Here is an 8603-nt window from a genome sequence, read left to right as displayed (position 1 = left end):
GCTGAGAACCTGTGCTGACCATTTAACATTTTGACCCAGTGAAATGATAAAGCCAGAGTCATTTCAGAAATGTCCAAAAGCTATTTCAAGCATCCCCTGCAATTGGCCACATCCAGAACTCTGAACACAGTAAATGTTCAGTTAACACTAGCTAATTGACAAAATATTTTGGCCATTCAACTGATATCTATTAACAGCATAAATACAATATCCCTTCTTCCTAACTCTAACCTTCAAGGAGATCTTTCAATTTTTCAAATATCAGTCAAAAGTATGTTATTGAATGAAGCCCTCTACTAGATAATAAGTACACTGAATTTGGTTGTTTTGTTCTTTTCCAGATACTGATTAACATGCCAAGTATAATGCCTGGCCCAGGAAGCTCAGGAGATGAATCAAATAACTTGACCATGAAGGAGCACTGAGGAGGAGGCAGAGATGATCTCTGGCATGGGTATTATAATAGGCATACTACAAGGCTCAGAGGCAGTGCAGAGGAAGAAATGAGGAGCTCTTGGAAGTGGTGGGCAGAGGGCAAGTGTTTGGAATGTTCTTTAAGAATAGGTACACTTGAACTGACTCTTAAAAGATGGGCAGGTGTTTGACAAGGCAATGTGAACACCACAGATAGAGGGGAGTGAAGCCACCTGGAATCCTTCCTCTCTGCACTGCAAACAGTTTGGGATGGTTGGTGCATATAGCACATGACTGTGCACATTCTGTCCATGTTGTGTGCACTGATGATTTAGAAATGACAGAAGGGCAAGTGGTGAAGCTGGAGAGTTGCAGAAGCACACAGAGGAAGACTGCCTTACATGGTTCTTCAAGATATTTGGACATGATCCTGTGGCAAAGCAAGTCATTACATGATTATTAAACTAAGCAGTATTGGTGTGGAATTTGCCTTCCACAACAATTATTTTCCTGCAGTGTGGATGACAAATTTGGGAGGTGGAAGAGGGGAAAGAATACAAACTGAACTGCTGGTTGGAAGACAATTATCAGTGGTCCTGGAAAGACTCAAGGCAATCAAGAAGCTGTGAAGGAAGGGTGATGAAGGGAGGGACCTTAAGGATATGGCCTCTGGACAAATTGATTACTATTGTTTAAGGAGTAGTTTAGTGGGGAGCAAAGCAAAAACAAGCACAAAATGTGTTCTAAGACTTTTGGGGTTATGTAATTGGGTAAATGGTATTGATATTTGCAATATATATATATATATATATGGAATCAAAAAATTAGTCACAAGTTTCTGGGAGAGAAAGTATCTTCGGCACCCTAACTCCAGGTCCTCAGTTTTTCTATGAGGCAGGAAGCACAGGTGATGTTATCCCTATTTTATGTCCAAAGGGGTAAACTTTTTGCCTACTATCACATGCAGCAGGTTGGGAAGTTTACTCTCTACCAGGCTTAAGAACAGGTAAACAAGGGAGACAAGAACCATGCTTTCACAGAACTTATATTCTTGTGTTTGTGTTGGGGGGAACAGAATATGAACAAGTCAGCAAGCAATGAACCCAGGTCTGAAGGACTATGATGGTAGAAGGCAGTGGTACTTTATCTAGATATTAGGGAAAGTATCCCTGAGGTCACTCTGGAGCTGACCTTCCATTGAGAAGGAAGCAGTCATTCAGATTCTTAGGGGAAGAATTTTCTAGGCAGAGAACAGCAATTGAGAAGTCCCTGAGGTCGAAACAAGTTTGCTGCACCCTGAGGGAGGAATTCCAATTACAGAGCAATTGAAGAGCTGGGGAAATTCCTAGTTCCAATGGCATTCCTGGGAAGGTGAAAGTGAAAGGCTTGTGATGCCTTAGGGTAAATACCTAGCACAAATACTCTTGGGGAGGGCTGGGAACCTGCCCACCGTGCACAACACTATGCCTCTAGAAACTGCATCATGACTCACAAATGCTTTTGGAAGACAAGCCCTTGCTCAGTTGCCTATTTTGGTACCTCATTTAACTAAATCTCATTTAGGTTTGCCTACAGAGATGAACTTAAAAATCTTTAGATGAATGGAATTCATCTTAAATTTATCAGCTCAGAACAAGAAACCACCTACAGTCCAATGGCAGGCAGCACTTCCCCCGAGGCTCAGTCATGCCCTAACATGTTACATGGGAACAGAGCCTCCCAGCCAACTTCCAAACCCCTAAAAGAGACCAGAGAGGCAACATTTTCCCCAAAGAATGCCCCGTTAGCTCAGCTGGACAGGACAAGGAGAAATGGTACCCCACTGCCAAGGTGCCAAGCTGGTTTCTTCTCTATGTGAACCTGGAATGCCTTGGAGAGATGGGACATTGGGGCTGCCTGCTGGCTCTGAGATGGGCCATCCCAAGCACAGTCCTGCCTGCTCTCTGGAACACACTGCTCACACCTCTCATCCTGTGGTCATCCTCCACTGCTACTTTGTGGGCTACCTATTCTTCTGCCAACAGTGTTTCTTATGCCACCCCATTCAGCCAAATGGCTTCAAATTCAAATTCTCACTACAGGAAATGCAGATCAACACTCTGACCCTCTCTGAAAAGATCCTACTTTACAGCCAATTTTCTCAGATATCTCTGCTTGGTGTATCAAAAAAAAAAAAAGTATGTGAATTTAATATTTATCAATATAGCATGAATACATTATGAAATAATTAGATTATTCCTAAGTTATGTAGCCCCTTTCAGAGTATCACATTGAGAAGTTATATATCACGGGCACTTATTTTAAATACAGCCCCAAACCATGAAATGCATTCTTTGGAGTGGTGCTGGAGACTGTGGCATGTTTTGGTCCATGCCAAGGGCAGGCTCACCTTGTGTCTGAGCTCATTTCAAACCATATGCTCTTAACGTCTCTTTTCTTCAACTGACTGGTCAATTTTTTGTTCCTAAAATCACCATTCAACCTAGGATCATAAGATGTTAACACATACTTTCACAGCACCGGTATGTCTCCTTCCTAACAACTTTAATAATGGCAATTTTTCATTTATTTTCAGTGATTGATTCACCTGTCTCCCTCAGTAACTGCGACTTCCACAGCAGCAGGGACCATGTGCATTTCTGCTTACCAATATGTCCCCAGAAACTAGCACAGCTTCTGGGACACAGTAGGGGCTTAACAACTAGCCACTGGGGGAAAGATGCTATGAAATATACTCATTGGTGGAAATGTTTCTGCTTCTAAGAGTGGATCTGCCAAAAATCATTCAAATCAAGGCTAAATAAGGTTAAGGCTCAGCTATGCTGTTTTTTTCTTTAAAAAAAACACAAGAAAGACTTTGCTGCTATTTGGGTTTAAACTGATTTTGGAGACAATTATCAAAAGGTTTGACTAACAATTTAACATCACTCATTTGTATATGTATGGAGATGACCAATTTTCTAACTTTTTTTTTAATGGAATAAGAGTTCATTTTCAAAAAGGTTCACCCAGATTAGGCCAAATTTAAAAAGATAAGAAAAACTACCACTTACTTTGTCAGGCGCTCTCTCTCTATTATTTTCATTTAATCCTCATATCTGAATCTTACCCCAGGTCACAGATGAGGAAATGGAGGGAGCAAGAGGCTGGGGTTAGACACTGACTAAGTGGCAGAGCCAGGATTCACATCTAGGTCTATTTGATTCCAAGAGATATGTCTTAAATCTAAGCCAAACTTTAAGCTAAAAAATTAATGCAGACATTGAATAATAATGTGTTTGTTGCTCCCTCTTAGGAAAAGGTACAAGACTACAGCTTAGTACCATCAACTGGGGCAAGTATTTAAAATAGAATTTGGATGCCAATGATGGGGTATCAGGGAAATGAGAAAATTCACAAAAAAGGAATAAGGAGGGATATTAACTAACATTAACCAAAAGCTTGTTTTATGCTAGATACTGTATTAGATGCTTTCATAGTAACATTTATTTTAATCCTAAGACTCCTGTGAGATGGGTAATAACAGTCAAGAAAAAAGTGGTATAGAGTAACTGGTATTTGGCTACTCCGATGCTCCTTTCCCCCTTTCTTTCTAAGGATGTGAACCGCCCACATTTCAGCTGAGTATTGTCTGGAATAAGGACAAAATTCCCCAGTCTCTATTCCAGCTTAGTGAGGTCACAATACTAAATTCTGGTCAATGAAATGTAACAGGAAGTGTATGACAGCCTCTGGGAAATTTCCTTGAGAGATCATAGATGCTTGCATTCCTCAGTCTCCTTCCCTTCCTTCCTTCCTCCTTTCTAAATTGCATGTGATGGATAAAGCTCCATCTAGGGCTATGAGATTGAGGACCTCATCTGATGTTTAGCAAACCTAAAAAATGGAACCAGCCTAAGCCTCAGGAGATTTGTGAAATCATAATACCAGTTCTGGATTGTCTCTCTAGAAATTTTTTAATGTGAAAGAGAAACAAATATCACTTTGTTTATGCCACTGTTCTTTGCAGTCTCTGTAACTGGCAGCTAAATTAACTAATCCAGAAACTTATCCAAAGTGATCATGTAAGGTTCAAACCCAGGCCCACCAGTCTGCAAAGTCCACCCTCTTAGGCAGAAGCCTGAAGAACTCCTGATTATAATCTGCAAAAGATTGGTGGTGGGGGAAGAGTGTGTGTGTGTGTGTGTGTGTAAAACTGCTGACAAGAATTTGACAGAAGGAAAGAAGGAAAGTTCGAATATGCTCGCAATTCTGCATACCTAAGAGACAATCAAAGGGAATATGCTACTGGACAGTAAAGAATATAGTCTCCATCAGAGGTGGACAGAGAAAGATCTGTCACCTGCATGGATCTGGAAAGAGAAAGGAAAGAGAAGCTGTGTCTCTGAAAGATGCTGCTGTATTTTTTTTTCCCATCTATATTTTATAAATTTCCTATATACATTTATTATTCTGTTCATAGAAAATTCTAAAAGACTCAGTCCCTATTTCCACAGCCAAATTTGTCAAAGTGTAAAATTGTGTTTAGAAGTCTCATCATAATTATTAAGCACTCATTCTGTGCCCATCAGTATGCTAGATATCAAGAACAATATCAAAAAGCATCAATATTGGTTTCTGACCTCAAGCAGCTCAGAACTTAGGTGAACACATAGAAAACAACCAAGTACTACTTACATGAATAGATGGATCAGTGCAGGTGATAATAATCAGAAAGAGACTCATGAAAGAGAAGTAAAATTTAGAAAGACCTAAATTTTATATGTTTGCTTATCTGCCCCAAATATTGTCTTAAAATGACCAATCCACCCTCAGGGCTCAGTCAATCTCTTTCTGGTAACCTGAGAAAATCCAGAAGAAAAAGACATAGAAATACTCTGTTTTCTACAGCATCCCATTGGTTTGGGGACATATCTAGTGGTAGGCTCCTCACATTCATATGATAAAGGAGATGACTGTGAGCAGCAATGTGGCCGGTTCCTCTGCCCAATGGCACAAGCAGAGTCACAAATAACAGAAATGAAGGGATCACTACAAATTGTGTTATTGAGCTGCATGACCTACATGGAGCAATCAACTCACTCCTAGGTTTGGCAGGGACTTTCTGAGTTGATTCCCTGAAAAACAAAACAAAACAATAAAACCCAAACCAAACCAAAAAATAAAAAAATAAATAAAAAAAGAGAGACTCTGAGTGTCATCATCTCTGCTCCATGTGGCGGCCTTGATAAGAGTTCAGATTTCTCTGTGTCATGAGAAAATTTTTATGATTAATGGAAGACAGAATATTATCCAGTATTAACAGTTATTTTCCAATTCTGTATTATAAAATTATTTCTGATAATGGAAAATTCTCTATTTCTTTCAATTAATTAAAACATTGAAATTCTACAGTGTATAAAAGAAAGCACTGGAGTTCTGGAGAGGTGAGGCAGAATACGAAGGTAAACAGGAATCATTATTCCTTTTCTCAGAGGTATGTAATCTACAGGGGAAGCATGCAGCACCTGAAAGGGGAGGAGAGGTTGGTGGGCCATGCAGGGTTGAAGGAGGAACATAGGAACATGGGTCTGGGAAAGTTTGGCTAGCTTTACAGTGCTCAATTGAAATACTACTTTGCAATATTTTCTCAACACCAGGGTTCAAGTTTGTTAGTCTTACTGAGACATCAGGTCAGAAGAAAACAACAAAAATGAGAAGGCATTCATGGCTTTGCATTCTCAGAAAGTCATCCTGCTGGTTCAACTCTGTATGATTGAGCATATTGTCATTGATGAAGAATTTTTATTTATTTTTGATCAAAGACTTCACCATGTTTTCCTGACCTTTTCAATCTCCTGGTTGCAGAGTTTTAACGTGAGCTCTCCTTGGGCCTGGGAGAAATTCTGAGAATGACCCCTGAGAATGAGCTCAGTGGTGAGAAGTCCAAGGACAGGATGAGGTCGACATTGCAAGCGTTTTTGGAATAAGGTAGCTTGACTATAAACTGTAATTGTGCAAGGCCAGCTGTGCACTTCTGTGTGAGCTGATCCCTTATCATGGTCCCAGTCTTAAATATTCACGACCAATTACTCTGTGTTCTCAGCCCACTATGCTGATTGACCCTCTGCCTTAACTCTATGACATCCCTTCCTTTTATGACAAGTGTTAGGAAGGTGATCTTCCAGGCTCTCCTTCAAGGGAAAAACACGATTTCCTGCAGCAGGATGCCCGCCATCTCCAGCTAATCTGTCTTCTTGGAAGATGTCCAAATATTTCTTTGAAAGTTTCCCATGCATCCCATTTAAAGAATATGTACTGTCATCTGGGTCCCATATTGGATTCTGCCACAAAGGAGCCAGCCAGTTATTGACTATTGTCTCTTTCCCATCCATAAAATGAAGACTTCTAAGAAAATATTTGCATGTGAAGCCAGGCTGAAAGCTTAGAATTAAAGCAGTGTTAGTGCTCCTTAGCTCCTGTGAAGTGATATAAAAAAAGCCCTGATGGGTTCTGCTAGTGACTGAGACAGTGCTTGCTGGGATCCCTGTAAGAATTCAATCTGTGTTCCCTGGACCATGTTGAAATCTGGGCAAAAGTTTTCCTGATACTGTGAAAACAGCTGGTTTCTGAGGTTCCTCATAGTCAACTTTTTCATTTCTTTGATTTGAAGTAACCCAGGTCAAATACCAGCTAGGCCTTGATTCCATGCCCCTCCCATCTTTTTTTCCTCAATGACTGTGTGTGTATGTATTTGTGCATATGTGTTTCTTGGCCTAATATTAGGCTATCTGTTAATTGTAATACACATTTAATACTGAACTTCAATTCTAACCTTAACTAATTCTCTAAGACTAGGACATAATATGTATGCATATGTATGTGTGTGTGTGTGTGTGTGTGTATGTATGTATATATACACACATATATATAGTTTGTTAAGAATTTTTAAGAATCAAGATAAATTGAAAAAGAACCTGATTAAGAACATTTTAGAAATAGAGGAAAAGAGATATGAGTCAGAAAGTGTATGAGAATTGGTATCTTGGCTTCTGCTGGTGGCTCTTCTGGCAGTGAGATCTGGGACAAGCCACTAACAGTCTAGGCAGGAGTTTCTGTTTTCTATGTGTTTAATGTAAATATCCTGGACTATATCAGAAAAGAAGATAGGAATATTTCATGTTCCAGATATCTCAGACTTCGTTTCATCTTACCACTCATTTATCATCCAACAAATGTTTATTCTATGCCTACTGTGTGCAAAACACTGGACTGGTTTCTGAGGATACATTGGTCCATTTGATGGATGTGGCCTTTGCCCTCCTGGGGTCCACAAGTCTCCAAGCATTCCTCCAGGGACCGTTAGGCTGGACATGATAAAACAGTGGGGAGTAACTAACCAAACCCCAGTGTGTCCCCACACCACAGTTCTCTTTGTCTTTGTCTCCTGAATCCTATATATCCAAATGCAGGCACACCTTCCAATTATCCACTTATTCTACTAATTTATCTCTGCTAACTTCTTTATCTCCAATTCAGTCTCTCCACCAAATTGTTTTTGGAGGATTTAAAAACAAATAAACATGTGCCCTCAAGAAACTTATAGTTTAAAAAAAAAATAGAGGCAAATATGTAGCTGGATATATGAGCAAATTCAGGGCTGATTAAAATCTCCTAGTACAGGATATTGACATGGTTCAGAGCCTATGACTCAAATATGCTTTATAATAGCTGAATGTAACCAGGTCACCTTATGAAAAAGAGCAGTATGATAATAAATCAGGCGTCCTTTATCTCATTACAAAATTGAAGGGCAAAAGTAGTTGGGTCTTACATTGGTAGATGAAAGAGTGGGCTAAAGTGGAGAGGACTTCCCAGATTTCTCAGAGAAATTGAGACCTAAAGGGCAAATTAAAAAAAAAAAAAACTTAAGGCTTAAGGAAGCCTGTTGTTTTTGTGAGCAGAATAGCTTTTTGTGTCTGGTAAAGGCCTCTGTGTAACTGGGGGAGTTACAGACAGATTGATTACAAGTAAAAATGAGGGGGGAAGCATACTAAAGGATGAAACAAATATGTAAGTGGGTGTAAATTTTATAATTTTACCTTCATCTTTGAGTGAACTTGATTATCAAATAAAATGCCTGGATTTGCTTAATTTACTTAACCAATTCAATAATCAGATACAAAATTTTGTTCTTCAGGGTCCTCAAG

This window comes from Camelus bactrianus, chromosome 3, assembly GCF_048773025.1.
Source record: "Camelus bactrianus isolate YW-2024 breed Bactrian camel chromosome 3, ASM4877302v1, whole genome shotgun sequence".
In the NCBI taxonomy this organism is placed as follows: Eukaryota; Metazoa; Chordata; class Mammalia; order Artiodactyla; family Camelidae; genus Camelus; species Camelus bactrianus.
Note: the sequence above shows the minus strand (reverse complement) of the source record.